This window comes from Talpa occidentalis, unplaced genomic scaffold (genome assembly GCF_014898055.3).
Source record: "Talpa occidentalis isolate TD23 unplaced genomic scaffold, MPIMG_talOcc4v2.1 talOcc4.3, whole genome shotgun sequence".
Lineage (NCBI taxonomy): Eukaryota > Metazoa > Chordata > Mammalia > Eulipotyphla > Talpidae > Talpa > Talpa occidentalis.
The window spans coordinates 53172124-53188278 of record NW_023603184.1 but is presented as its reverse complement, the minus strand read 5'-3'; the positions used below and the strand labels follow the sequence as shown (position 1 = coordinate 53188278).

The 16155-nt window shown below is 36.9% G+C and overlaps 1 protein-coding gene across 9 annotated transcripts in view; it reads left to right on the top strand.

The window, feature by feature from the left end:
* NOX4 (NADPH oxidase 4) overlaps positions 1 to 16155 on the top strand; it is a 248422-nt gene that overhangs the window by 99567 nt on the left and 132700 nt on the right. The window lies entirely within an intron of this gene.

Genomic DNA, 16155 nt, shown 5'->3' with positions numbered 1-16155 from the left:
AAGATTTTTATTTATTTATTTATTTATTTATTTATTTATTTATTTATTTATTTATTTATGTTTAATACCTGGGGTGTAGGCTAGAGGTCTGGAGACAGAGTCACAAGTAGAATAGGTGGATTTACTGAAATAAATCTGCTGCTGAGGGGACAGCAGCAAGGCAGGAGAGGTCTGCTGCTTCATGTGGGTTAGCTCCCTGGCCAGAGATTGAACTCAGACCAAAGTGGCTGTAAAGGTGATAGCTTGAAAGCGCTGAGACTTTAACCCATGTGCCATGAGGGAGGCGCCAGCTCCAACCATGTTGATGTAAATAGCATGAGATTATCTTTTATTGATTTCTGAGTATATTCCAGTGTGTATATGTACCACATCTTCTTAATCTATTCATCTGTGGTAGAGTACTTATACCATTTCCATAATGTGGATAATGTTATTACAATATGTTAAAACATAACACTCCACTAAACAGGAGTACAAGTTTCCTTTCAAATTACTATTTCTGAAATTTCCTAGTTGATGCCTAGGAATGGAATTTCTGGGTCATATGGCAGATCCATTTTTATTATTTTTTAAAAGGTTTATTTATTTTATACAAGAACCGGGGTACAGGCCAATTGCACTGGAGGATGAGAGGATTCACCAGAGCCAGAGCGGGACACAGAACAGGCAGGCTGACAAAATACATTGCTGAGGGGAGCAGTGGGCAAGACAGGAGATGTCTTCCCAACATGTGGGACCCTCGCCGGCCGGGATCGAACTGGCACTGCAGAGGCTGCGGACAGCTTCACATCGCAGTGCTCAACTGCCTGTGCCACCAGGGGAGGCCCAGATCCATTTTCAGTCTTTTGATTCAACCTACATATTGCTTTACATAAAGGCTGGGCCTGTCTGCATTCCTGCCAGCAGAATAAGAGGGTTCCCTTTTCTCCACATCTTCACCAGCATTTGTTATTTTTTGTCTTTTTGATGAACCATTCTCACAGGTGTGAGGTGGTATCTCATGGTAGTCTTGATTTACATTTCCCTGATAAGTAACAATGACAGTTGTTTCATGTATATGCCATCTGTATGTCTTCTTTGAAAGAGTGTCTTATTTCTTCTGCCCATTTTGATTGGGTTATTTGTTTTCTTTTTGTTGAGTTATATGAGCTCTTTGTAGATCTTAGATATTTGTCCCTTGTCAGCTGTATGGTGTTTCAATATTTTCTCCTTTTCTGTAGGGTGTCCTTTCATTTTAGTTAGTTTGCTTTAATCTTCAGAAGCTTTTTAGTTTAATGTAGTCCTATTGATTATTTTCTATTTTCCTTGATATTGGGGAAGAATTACTAAAGGCATATAGTGAAGCTTATATAGTGAAATATTTTGCCTGCATTTTCTTCTGTGTACTTTATAGGTTCAAATATTATATGAAAGTCTTTTATCCATTTTGAATTATTTTTTGTGGATGGTGTGAGAATGTGGTTTAATTTCATTCTTTTGCATTCAGTTGTCCAGTTTTCACAGAGCCATTTATTGAAGAGGCAATGGTTGTTTTAGCGTATGTTTTTAGGCCATTTCATGTAGATTAACTGCTCATATAGGTGTGGGTTTATTTCTGGGCTCTATATCCTGTTCCTTTGCTCTGTGTGTCTGTTTTTGTCCCAGTACTATGCTTTTTTAGTTAGCACGGCATTAAAATATAGTTTCAAGCCTGCAAGTATGATATCTCCTTTCTTTCTTTTTTGTCAGGATTGCTTTGAATATTTGGACTGTTTTGCAATTCTGTATGAATTTCAGTAGTGTTTGTTCCAGTGCTTCAAAGAATGCCATTGAAAATAGTACTGCTATAAACATAGGGGTGCAGGTGCCCTTTTGAATTAATGTTTCTGTGTCCTTTGGTTAAATACTTAGGAGTGGAATTGCTGGATCATATGGAAGCTCCATCTTTAACAGGTTGAGGAATCTCCACACAGCTCTCCATATAAATTTAGAAATAAGGAAGGAACAGGGAATAAATCTTTTCTAAGTACTAAAATAGAAAAAGGCTTCCATACAACCTCTGGGCCTTCATTTCCCTGGGCTTCTGTCACGTTTCCATTTGACTTTCTAAGAAAAGCAGGAGCCTTTTCTCAGTAGAGAGATTACCCAGTCTCTCCTTTGACATCAGTGTGGGAAAAAAATAGCACTCAGGATTAGCTGCTTCTAAAAGAGACACACTCTGGAATCAGCAGCTTTTTACAATTAAACTATACTGCAAAATGCACTCACCTCCTGTTAGCATATCCTTAATGTCCTTCTGAGGGCACAGTAGAGGGAGGATAATTCAGCACTAGAAGTCTAACTATATAACTATTAGTCTAATCATGTTTAACTTCTTGAGCCTAAATGCCTATGAAGCTCACAGTGCCTCTAATTCAATAGTCACCAATGACAAAAGCTACACACTGCATTCCCATGGTTTCAAGAATAAATGCATTTAAAAACAAGTGCATAGAAAACCATTGCTATTACGTTCCCTAGGAATGATGATTCAATCAGAATATAAGTCATGTTGTGTCATCATCTCTTACCAGCACATAGTGTCAAATGGCAGAAAGCTCCATTTAAAGAACACTGCAGGTGTCATTTGCATATGATCTGAGAAGTCCAGAAGCGTGCACAAGAAATTATTATTAAATGGCTCTCATTGCTATCCATATACTCGAGAAGGACCGTCTCCCTCTTTTTTAATCATCATATTATAATTCTGCTATCATGTAAATAAAAGAATCACACAATCATTGACCATGAAACACCCCTAAGTTGTAGTGAGTAGGACTGTTGACTATGGTAAGATTAAAAGAAAAGGTTGCTATATTTCATTTGCAATGCCCTCCTGCCACCTGTCAAAGGGAAAGAATTAGGTACTTGGCTAAGGCTTTGTGACATTCATAATTGTTTATATTTTTTTGCCATTATATCTCACATTTTAAGTGATAATGGCAGCGTGTGTCTCCTGATGAGTTTTTCAATATTTTGGAAAAAGAAATATCTGTCCGAAACCAACATGTCTAAAAAGAAGAAATGGTTTGGGTTTTTTTTCTCCCATGTCCTCTGAAATGGAATATTGTTAACGCACCAGACAAAAACCAAACTCCTGGAAACATAGGGGTGCAGGTGCCCTTTTGAGTCTACCTGTTCTGTTCCCCGCTCTGGCTCTGGTGAATTCTCTCACCCTCCCGCACTTCTGACTGTACCCAGTGCTTGCTTAAATAAATAAAGAAATATTTTAAAAAAAGAATCATATTCCGGGCCTCCCCTGGTGGCACAGGCGGTTGAGTGCAGTGCTGTGAAGCTGCATGCCATGTGGGACCCTCTCGAACGGCTGGGGATCAAACCGGCACTGCTGAGGCTGCGGGCAGCTTTGCAGCCCAGCGCTCAAAATCTGCTCCACCGGGGAGGCCCACGGAATATGATTCTTTTAATGCATTGTTGGATATGGTTTGTTAAGATTTTATTGAGGATTTTTGCATCCATGTCCATTAGGGAAATTTGTAAATTTTATTTTTATGTGTTGTCTTTGTTTGGTTTTGGTATCGGAGTAACTTTGGCCTTAGAATGTATGTTTGGGAAATGTCCTTCCCTTTCTAATTGCTCTTTGAAAGTTTAGTAGAATAAGTTTACTTCTAGGTATTTAATTGTTTTTGATGCCATTGTAAATGAGATCCTATTCTTGAAATATTCCTCTTCTAGTTCATTTTTGTATATAGGATGCAACTGACTTTTGTACATTTTTTTAACCTGCCAAATTTAGCTCAACTGATGTAGTGTTTTACTCCATTGATAATAAAAAACCCTAAAACAAACTGAGGCTAGATGGAAACTTGCTCAATGCAATAATTGCCTTGTATATAGTAAGCCGACTCCTAACATCCTCAGTTATGAAAATCTGAATTTTTTTCCACTTAGAGCAAGCATATCTACTTTTACCACTACTGTCCAACATAGTTGTGCTGCTTGAGATATTGTAATTGGATGTCCTTTAGATGGTAGGTTGGAGGTTATTAATCTGGATATTAATGACCATAGATAACTATTCTATATGCTCTTTTTTTTAAGATTTATTTATTTATGCATACAAGAGCTGGGGTACAGGCCAGAGGTGTGGGGGGTGAGAGGATTCACCAGAGACAGAGTAGGAAACAGAACAGGCAGACAGACTGAAATACCCTGCTGAGAGGAGCAGCGGGCGAGACAGGAGAGGTCTGCCGTGTTATGTGGGTTTCTCCCAGGCAGGCTGGGGATCAAACTTGTGCTGCAGAGGCTGCGGATTGCTTCATAGTGCCATAGTGTGGTGCTTTACCCCTTGCGCCACCAGGGAGGCCTCTATATGCTCTTACAGTTGACCTGTTTTGACTACTTTCTTAATGCTTAATTGGTTATGGTTCTAACACAATTATTATAAGTTTGATGACCATTATTCATGGCATAAAATCATGCTTCTTTAACAATATAGGCATTTTTATATGTATTAATAATTTCTAGGTATCTTTGAGTGAATTAAAGGAATCTAAGAATAATCCCCAAAATGCATGCATGTGTGCATCCTGCCTCCCACATACACAGTATAATATCCAGGCCTAGCATCCTTTAAATTCCCAAAATTTTATGTGGCCCAAAAGACATTACAAATAATTGAAATGAAGTCTCTTAAAGCAAGATTTTACTATAGAGCTTAAATATTATATTTATACATTTTATATATCTGTTGTTAGGTTATATGCAGATTTATAAACAATGAATTGTGGGGAAAATAAGAACCACTGGGATTATTTCCTTCTCACATAAAGGCAGAGTTCTTACATGTAAGGAGAATTTATCTGACAAATATAATTATCAATCACATTATCATATCAGAGGATAGTAATGTAACCATTTGTAATAATCACCAAGAGTTAGATAATATTAAATGTCTCAAGTACTGTTTTTAGCACTTTGTAAACACAAACACATACATATGCATATATACAAAAATCCATAGACCTATAATTTTTAAAAAAAACACAGCACTTTGAGTTAAGTATTTTTACTGTCTTCATTTAGTAGATAGGAAAATTAAGTGACTATCTAAACTCACCCTCATAGTTATGAAAGGGATTGAACACACACAATCTGCTCTCCCAATCTATGTATTTAATTCCTGTGCTTTAATTTTTTATTTAAAAAATAAAAAAAAAAATTGGGAGGGTACCCTTGCTCTGGAGTATATTCATGTTATGTAAAGAGTATGTATTTTTAGTAAGAAATTCAATTTTGTTACAAGTTACATAAATTTCAAGGTATTGAAGGTGAAATTTTATGTTCCAAGGAAAAAAAGAAGAAAATGCCTTCCTTTTGTTATTATTTATGAATGTTTATTAAAATGTGCAACTTTGTTATAGCACATTATCATTAATATAATAACTATTGTCAGTCTAAATGTATAATTCTATTTATGTGATACTTCACCTCTGAAATTCTTCAGCATATCTCGAAAAGGACACAAATAAAAACCAGACTATACTAGTATCATTAAAAATACAATGGAAGAAATATTGTTATCAGTATTCTTACTGTTGCATGCGTCTTTGTAGCTTTTCATTTGTAAACCGATTGTCCTCATCTTTTAAAGTCAGTTATCTGTTTTTCTGCTAATGGTTCTTGTCATTGCTAATAACATAGATTAAGGAAAAGAATGGACACTACACAGAGATAAAGAAGAAAGAATGAACCTATATGTTTACTCTGAAAAATGTCTAGAGAAAAATAAATTCATATAAACACCACATATCTGGTAGTGCAGGATATTAGAAACTATTGAAAACCTTAGCTAAAAGGGAAATAGTTATTGTTGAGGTTATTATTGGAGAGAAGAAAACTCCACTGTTCCAGTCTGCCTACCCCTATTATATATCAGTGAGATCTAACATAACAAATAATTAAATAATCTCCCATCTTAAACTAGAAAAAGAACAACAACAACAACAATGAAATACAAAAGCCAGTAAAAGAAAGGAAATAAAAAAAAAATACAGCAGAAATAAATGAAATAGAAACTAAAAGATCAATGAAACCAAAAACAGGGTCTTCAAAAAAATAAAAAGAAAAACCTATAGTTAAATTCACAAAAAAAAAAAAAAACAGTGAGAAAACACAAATAGAACCATGTATTAAGTAAGAGAAATTAGAAAAGACACAGCAGAAATCCAGAGGATAACTAATGATTACTATGAATACCTGTATGCAAATATGTTTAGCAATTGAGATGAGATAAGACCAACTCTTAGTCCAATATTCTGTCACTGAATAAAGAAGAAATAGAATATTGTAAATATTTATTTATTTATTTATACAAGCACTGGGTACAGTCAGAAGCGCGGGAGGGTGAGAGAATCCACTAGAGACAGAACAGAGAGCAGAGCAGGCAGACTGAAGAAGTACACTGCTGAGGGGAGCAGCGGGTAGCAGGAGAAGTCTGCGGGCCATATGGGACCCTCTCCTGGTGGCCAGGGATCAGGGATCGAACCAGCGCTGCAGAGGCTGCGGGCAGCTTTGCAACCCAGTGTTCAACCGCTGCGCCACTGGGGAGGCCCAATAGAATATTTAAAAAAATTACAATCAGTGGGCCTTCCCGGTGGCCCAGCGGTTGAGCGCTGGCCTGCAAAGCTACCCGCAGCCTCTGCAGTACTGGTTTGATCCCAGGGCCCCAGCAAGGGTACCATATGGTTCACAGACCTCTCCTGCCGCCCACTGCTCCCCTTAGCAGTGTATTTCATCAGTCTTCCTGTTCTGTTCCCAGCTCTGGCTCTGGTGAATTCTCTCACCCTCCCGCGCATCTGACTGTACCCAGTGCTTGTATAAATAAATAAATAAATCTTTAAAAAAAATTACAAACAGTGAAATTGAAATAGTAAGCAAAATACTCCACCAAAAATAAAAGCCCAGGACTAGATGGTTTCACAAGCATGTCTTACCAAACATTCAAAGATAAACTAGTGTCTATCTACAAAAGCTCTCTTTAAAAATTGAGAAAGAAGAAATACTACCAAGTACAAAGCTAACGTTACACTAATGTCAAAACCAAACAAAGAAAACACACAAAAAGAAAATTCCAGACCAGTCTCCCTTATGAAAACACATGCAAAAACCCTTAATAAAATCTTAACAAACCAAATCCAACAATGCATTAAAAGGAACATTATGCCTTAACCAAGTGGGATTTCTTCCAGGGACATAATGATGGTTCAACATCTGAAAATCGATTGATGTAATCCGACACATCAACAAAAAGAAAAATAAAAACCATATGTTAATATCAACAGATGCTGAAAAGCATTTGGTAAAGTTCAACATTCATTTAGGATGAAGGCCCTCAAAATAGTTTGGATAAGAGGAACAGATCTTTACATCAGAAAAGCCATATATGATAAACCCACAGCTCATATCAATCTTAATGATGAAAAGCTGAAAACCTTCCTTTTAGGATCTGGAAAAAACAAGGATATCCACTTTCACCGCTTCTTTTCAATATAGTACTGGAAGTCCATGCTAGAGCAATTAAGTGAGAGAAAGAAATACAAGGATTACAAATAGGAAAAGAAGAAACAAAACTATCATATGCAGATGATTTACAATATGTATAGAGAACCCTAGAAAATTCACAGAAAAACTAATTAAAATAATAAATTAGTTTAGTAAAGTAGTAAGTTACAAAATTGTACGCAAAAATCAATAGCCTTCCTATGTGCAATCAATTTGAAGAGGAAGGAATTAAGAAAACCATATATAGTTGTACCAAAAAAAAAAATGAATGCTAACAAAGGATGTGAAAGACCTATATAAAGAAAATTTCAAAACACTGTCAAAAAAGAAATAGGAAAAAAAAAAAGAAATAGAAAAAAAAACCAGAAAGAAATGAAAAAAACATAAGTGCTTATAGATTGGGAAAATTTGAAATGGCCATCCCACCAAGAGCAATTACAGATTCTTTGCAATCCCAAGAAAAGAATACATGACATTCTCAATGACATTCTTCAAAGAAATAGAACAAATATTAGTGAAATTCATATGGGTTGACAAAAAGACCATGAATAGCCAAAATTCTCCAGACTAGAAGGAGGAAGAATGAGGGTATTACATGCTCAACCTTCAAACTATTCTACAAAGCCATGAAGATAAAAATTTTAAAAAACAACATGGTACTTGAACAAAAACAAACACATAGATCAATGGAATCAAATTGAAAGCCCAGAAATAAAGCCACACATATATGATCAACTAAACTATGACAAAGGAACAAAAAATATATACACTGAGCAAAGAATATACTCTCTTCAATAAATGGTGTTGGGAAAACTGACCACCACATACAAATAATTAAACTACTATCTCAAACCATACACAAAAACCAACTCAAAATGGATAAAAGACTTGAATATAAGACTTGAAACCATAAAACATATAGAAGAAAACATAGGAAAAACATTCCAAAAAAACTCCTCAGAAACATCTTTGATGACTCATCTCCAGAAGCAAGAAAAATAAAGGAGAAGAGAGACAGCTTGGGCTACATCAAACTATAAAGGTTTTCAGCAAAAGAGACTCTAAGAAAACAAAGGTGATGCTTTTCTGAATGGGGGAAAATACTGACATACCGTACATTGGATAGGGATGGATAGCAATGATCAACATAGAGTTCACACAACAAAACGAAAGCAAACAACCCAATCAAAAGTGGGCTGAAGAGCTAAAAAGACAAATCACCAAAGAATAAATGCAAATGGTCAACAGGTATTTGAAAAAGAAATTTCTTCAACATCACTTATTACCATGGAATTGCAAATAAAAATCATGCTGAAATACTGCCTCACACCAATGAGAATGGCCCATAGTAAAAAATCAAGTTCTGGTCAATGTGTGGACAAAACGGAACATTCTTACTGTTAGTAGGAATGTAAACTTGTCCAGACATTATGGAAAACTGTGTGGATGATCCTCAAAGCACTCAAGATGGATCTACACACACACACAAAGTGGATCTACACACACATATCTCCACAGTGGAACATTACTAAGTGATCTAAAAGATAAACTAATGCCTTTTGTGGCAGCTGGGTGGAGGTGGTAGGGATAATGCTAAGTGAAATATGTAAGGAGTGAAATATAACTATTTTGTCACTAGCATGTGAAATATAACTGAGCTAAAAGTGAGATGAAGACAAGCTTAATAAAGAACCCTTGACTACGGAATTGAAACACCAAGCAAGGGAAGAGTTGGGGGTGAGGTAAGGAAAATTAAGGAATGAGTAACACTGGTATATGGTGGTTGACTATAACTGAGTTTGTGGTGGTTGCACTACAGTGGCAATACCTGATGGGTATTACTTAAATAAATAAAAGTAATCGAAAAAGTAAAACAAAACAAACCTTAAACAGTTAAAAATTAAGCCATTTTCTTCTGTACAGCAAAAGAGACAGTAACCAAAACAAAAAGAAACCCCACCGACTGGGAGAAAATTTTCGCACACAACACTAATGATAAAGGACTGATCACAAAAATCTGCAAAGAGCTGAAGACACTCAACAAAAACAAAGTAAATTATCCAGTCAAGAAATGGGCAAAAGAGCTAAAAAGGAACTTCTCCAAAGAAGAAATGCGAATGGCCAACAGGCATATGACAAAATGTTGATCATCACTTGCAATCAGGGAAATGCAAATCAAAACTACAATGAGATACCACCTTGCACCACTGAGAATGGCACATGTTATAAAAACTAGCTATAACAAATGTTGGCGAGGATGTGGAGAAAAAGGAACTCTCCTGCACTGCTGGTGGGAGTGCAAACTTGTCCAACCACTATGGAAAGCTGTGTGGAGATTCCTCAAACTACTAAAGATAGAGCTTCCATATGACCCAGCAATTCCACTCCTAGATATTTACCCAAAGGACACAGTCATTAATTCAAAAGGGCACCTGCACCCCTATGTTTATAGCAGCACTGTTTATGATAGCTAAGCTATGGAAGCAACCCAAATGCCCAAAAACAGATGACTGGATCAAGAAGATGTGGTACATATACACAATGGAATATTACTCAGCATTCAAAAAAGATAAACTCATGCAATTTGTAGCAACATGGATGGCGCTGGAAGGGATCATGCTCAGCAAAACAAGCCAGAAATAAAAAGAAAAATACAGGATGGTCTCACTGATAGTAGGAATTTAGAAAACTTAAATAAAGGACCACAATAAAGACTAATTATAATAAAGTAAAACTCAAAATCAACAAGCACACTACGGGGGAGAGGGGTGTGCCGGGGAGGAGGAATTACGGTCAAAATAAGGGGGGGTATTGTATGGGGACTGTAACTAAGATCAAAATGCATACATTGTGCAGAAATGAAAAATGATGTAAAATATATAAAATAAAATTAAAAAAAATGAAGCTCTCTTTGCACATGTGCAGTTACCATTGACTTTAATGAGAACACCCTCTCTTTTTCTGGGCTTCAGGCTAGACAGTCATTGGGCAAAGAGAGAAGTGAAAAAAAAGCAATAAAAGTTTTCAAAGAAGTGCTTGTCATAAAGTGATGATTAAAATTCACATTTTGCTAATGAAGACCAAAAAATCAACCAACCAACAAAAGCAAATTGGGGCTGAGGATCTTTACTACACACATGTCTTAGCAAGTTTATGGAATAGGCATTGTAACATCCAGCACCTGTCTGGCATGTCTGTTTACATACACAGAATACTGAGTTTGGAAGCTTCTAGTCCTTGTGGATCATCCATCATTACCACCTAATTTAGTCATACAACTTATGATTCTGTACTTGATTATTTTTTGATGAATGATATATTTTTCTTGTTATCATTGTTTATCTCTAAGTCTTTTCTCTCTTATTTTTGTTTAATGGCAGCAATTACAAATTGAGATAAAGAAAACATTTTAATGTTTTTTTAAAACATACATGGCCTATCCATGTAGCTTGAGAAAACTTATAATAATCAAGATCCCCAAATCAAAAGTGATGTTAGAATATTTTGTTGCTTTTTAGATACCAAGAATGACAACACTTTGTTTTCCTGTATTGATTTGTATCATAGTAACAACATTAATCATTGTAAGGGCCATGGATATATGGGATTGTGTCCATCTGGACACTTAAAATTTAGAATGAACAAATAACATTCCTCTGCTTGATGTTAAGCAATATGTTCCAGTATACACACACACACACACACACACACACACACTCATACACAGACACACCCACACACTGAACTTATTTCCAGACCATTGTTCAATTTGAACACCTTTCTTCTTTCACCAATGGATTTGCTTTGTATGATAAAGTCTTTTTAAGTAAAGGAGATACAGTTTTTGGATCCTGGGTTTTTATTATCACTTAGAATGAGTGCTTGGGTGCTTTCTCCTCTCAGGTATTGTCCCCATAAACGCCCCACCACCATTTCAACTGTGCACCATCATCATAGTCCCTAGTGCACTTCCCGCCCCTCTTTTGATCTCTCCTCCTCTGCCTCCCTTGTAGAATGTCTGATTTATAGTTGCCTGATATTTTTATTTATTATTATTATTTTATTTTTGGTAGGGGTAGCTTTTTATTGATTTTTGTTTTAGTAAAGTTTGACGTTAGATAATACCTCCATTTCTTTCCTTTTTTTCTTTTTTTTAAATCAGTGAAATAAGCCAAAAAGAAAAAGAAAAATACCGGATGGTCTCACTCATAGCAGGAATCTAGAATACTTAAATAAGGGACCAGGAAAATGAATAACTATAAGAAAGTGAAAATCAAAATCAACAAAAACTATGAACCAGAGACACTTTTTGGGGGGTGGGGGGGCGGGAGGGGAGGGATTGGGGTCAGAATGGGGGGATTGCAAATGTATGAGGAATATAAAAATAAAATTTATTAATTAAAAAAAAATTTATTTTTATATTCCCCATACAATTGCAACCCCCTTATTTTGTCTCCAATCCCTCCTACAATTTCAATGCTCTGTGGCCCCTTATAATTTTCAATTGTTTTCCTCAGCTTCTTTTGAAAACATTGCTGGGAATTTGATGGGGATTGCACAGTATTTGTATGTCATTTAAGGCCAAATAGTCGTTTTTATTGTATTGATTCTCCTTATTAAAAAACATGGGAGGGCCTCCCTGATGGGGCAAGTGGTTGAGCGCCACTCTGCAGCATGAGTTCAATCCCCCAGCCAGTCAGAGAGAAACCCATATGGCTAGGCAGACCTCTCTCCTGCCTCCCCGCTGCTCCCCTCAGCAGTGTATTTCGTCAGTCTGCCTATTCTGTTCCCCACTCTGTCTCTGGTGAAACCTCTCACCCCCCGCACCTCTGTACTATGCCCAGCTCTTGTATGCATAATTAAATAAATCTTTAAAAAACAAACATGGAGGGCTTTCCCTGGTGGTGCAGCGGTTGAGCACTGGGCTGCGAGGCTGCCAGCATCCTCTGCAGCATTGGTACATTCCCTGGCTGCCAGCGAGGGTCCCACAAAAAACAAACAAACAAACAAACAAACAAACAAATAAATAAATAAATAAATAACAGACATGGGATATCCTTTCATGCTCGTGTCCTATATGTCACTGAGTTTTGTTACATAAGTCTTTTCTCTCTGTTAGGTTCTGAGGCATTTAATTCTTTTTGAAGCAACTTTTTTTTTTTTTTTTTTTAAGATTTATTTATTTATTTATATTAGCACTGGGTACAGTCAGAAGTGCGGGAGGGTGAGAAAATTCACCAGAGCCAGAGCAGGGAACAGAATAGGCAGACCGATGAAATACACTGCTGAGGGGAGCAGCGGGCATGGCAGGAGAGATCTGTGCGCAATGTGGGACCCTTGCCGGTGGCTGGGGATCAAACTGGTGCTTCAGAGGCTGCGGGCAGCTTCACAGCCCAGCGCTCAACCACTGCGCCACCAGGGGAAGCCAGCTTTTTGAAGCAACTTTAAGTTAGGTTGTTAAATTATTTTGCTGCTTTTTTTATTGTCTGTATATCAGAATAGTTAATGGATTTCAGTATTTTGATTTTGTAACCTGTCATTTTGTTGTTATTTATTTAGTGTTTTTAATAACTTTTTTGATGGAGCCCATAGGATTTATATATAAGATCATATCTTCTGCAAATAGTGATAGTTTCTCATCTTTTGTGACTTAGGATTCCCATTATTTCCTGTTTGTATGATAGTGCTGGCCAAATCCTCTAGTAATATGTTAAATAGGTGACAATAAGCATCAGATCTTAAGGAGGTGCCAGATCTTAGGAAGAAAGCTTTCAGTTCAGCAGTCAGTATTAAAATGGTTGGTCAGTTGTGATATAGGACTTTTACATTGTAGTAGGTTTTTTTTTTTTTTTTCTATTCTTATTTTTAGAGCTTTTTATTCACAAATTGGTATTGAATCTTTTCTAATGCCTTTTCTGCATTTAGTGATAGTATATGATTTTAATACTAACTTTTGTTGATGTGGCATATTATGTTAGTTAATTTATATATATTAAACTATCCTTGCAAGCCTGGGGTATATTAATTTTCATCAAGGACATAAGTCTATAATTTTCTTTTGCTGTCTTTTCAGGTTTTGGTGTTAAGCTATTGATACCATAAAATATATTAAAGAGGATTCCTTCTTCCAGTATTTTCTTAACATTTTATTTTATTATTTCTGTAAAGATGTATTTATTTATTTATACAAGAACTAGGATGCAGGCCAGATGCAAGGGAGGGTGAGAGGCTTCACCAGAGACAGAGCAGGGAGCAGATCAGGCAGACTGTTGAAGTACACTGCTGAGGGGAGCAGCGGGCAAGACAGGAGAGGTCTGCACGCCATATGGGTTGCTCTGAGGCTGGTGGGGATTGAACCCGCACTGTAGAGGCTGCCCACAGCTTCACAGTGCTGTGCTCAACCGTCTGCATCATCAGGGAGGCCCCCCAAATGTTTTCTTTGGAGAAATGTGTTTATTTCTCCCCATTTTTTGATTGGGTTATTTGTTTTGTGTTAGCAGAGTTTTATATATATTTCAGATTGGTATATATTTCAGATTGGTCATTTGTCAGTGTATGGTGTGCAGATATTTTCTCCCATTCAATAAGGCGTTTTTCATATTATTTATGACTACTTTCACTTTGTAAAGATTTTTAGTTTCATTTAGTTGGAGTTGTTTATTACCCTTTTCTTTCCCTTGCTGCTGGGGATGAATCCCTAAGGTGTCACTGAAGCTTATGTTGTGATGTGTTTTGCTTATATTTTCTTTAATATATTTTATGGTTTCAGGTTTTACATCAAGTCTTGAGCCATTTTGAATTGACTTTGTGTATAATATGAGATTGTAATATAGTTACCTTCTTTTGCAATTTTCCAGTTTTCCCAGCACCATTAACTGAAGAGGCTATCCTTGTTCCAGTATATATTCTTGATTCATTTGTCTTACTTTAACTGTTCATATAAATGTAGTTTTATTTCTGTGATCTCAATTCTATACCATTGGTCTGTGTGTCTGTTTTTTGTTCCAACACTAGGTTGTTTTAATTACTATTGCTTTATAATATAATCTGAGGTCTGAAAGTGTGATACTTCCAGTTTCTCTCTCTTTTTTTTAATATTTTTAAGTAGAAGGACTGAGGTATTAGGCCAGAGGTGGGGGTGGGGGGTGAGAGGATTCACCAGAGACAGAGTGGGGAGCAGAACAGGCAGATCTACTGAAATACTCTGCTGAGGGAAGCAGTGGGCAAGACAGGCGAGGTCTACTGTGACATATGTTGGTTAGTTCCCTGGCCAGGAATCAAACTCAGGCCATCCTGGTCTGTGGTCCAGGTGGTAGTGCTGAGACTTAATCCTTAGGCCAACAAGGGCGCCCTTCCAACAAAGTTGTTTTTGCTACTCTGGGACTTTTATGATTTCATGTGAAATTGAGTAGCATTTGCTTCAGTTCTTTGGATAATGCTATTTATAATTTATTGGAATTGCATTGAAGATGTATATTGTTTTGGATATGATGGCCTTTTGACAATGTTGACACTTCCAGTTCATGAGGAATATTTTTTTCCATTTCTTTGTGTCTTCTATTTCTTTCAACAACGTCTTATAGTTCTTTGTTAAACCTATTTTGTTTTTGCCATTTTTAAGCATTGCATTTATTCCTCAGATTTAACAAACATCCAGTGATCTTCTACTTTCTATCATCTCTTCAACATCTAAAGTTGCCACCAGTTATTAATATATTTTTTCATATGGTAACTCATATTTTATTTTTTTTTTATTTTTACATCATTGTTTATTTTTAAACAATGATTGCTTCCTCCTCCCCCAGGTGTAGTGCCCATAGAATTTCTTCCCCAATGCACCTGTGCACCATCACCTCAGTCCCCTGTGCTCCTCCCTCCCTCCCTCTGATCCCTCTCCTGCCTCCTCCCCTACAGGATGTGTCTGATTTTTTATTGTCTGTTTTTGTTTTATTGTGTTTTTTATTGTTGTTATTTTTCTCATCCAATATTTCTTCTATTTCCCTCTGATTTATTTCACTGAGCATAATTCCTTCTAGTTCCATCCACGAGGCTGTGAATGGCATGAGCTTATCTTTTTGATTTAATAATGTATATATACCACATCTTCTTGATCCACTCATCTATTTTTGGGCATTTCGGTTGTTTCCAGGTTTTACCAATTATAAATAGTGCTGCTGTTTCTCCCCTGGTGGCGCAACAGTTGAGCACTGGGCTGTGAAGCTGCCTGCAGCCTCTGCAGCGCTGGTTTGATACCCCGGCTGCCGGGTGTGGGTCGCACATGGCGCGCAGAACTCTCCTTCCGCGCCCGCTGCTCCCCCCAACAATGTACTTCGGTCCTTCTGCCTGTTCTGCAGCCTGCTCTGGCTCTGGTGAATTCCCTCACCTCCCATGCTTCTGACTGTACCCAGTGCTTGTATAAATAAATAATATCTTTAAAAAAATAGTTCTGCAATAAACATAGGGGTACAGGTTTTCTTTTTAATCAACATTTTTGCTCCCTTCAGGTAGATCTCTAGGAGTGGAATTGCTGGGTCATATGATAATTCCATTTTTTGTAGACAGAGGAAACTCCAGACAGCTTTCCATAGTGGCTGGACCAGTTTGCACTCCCACCAG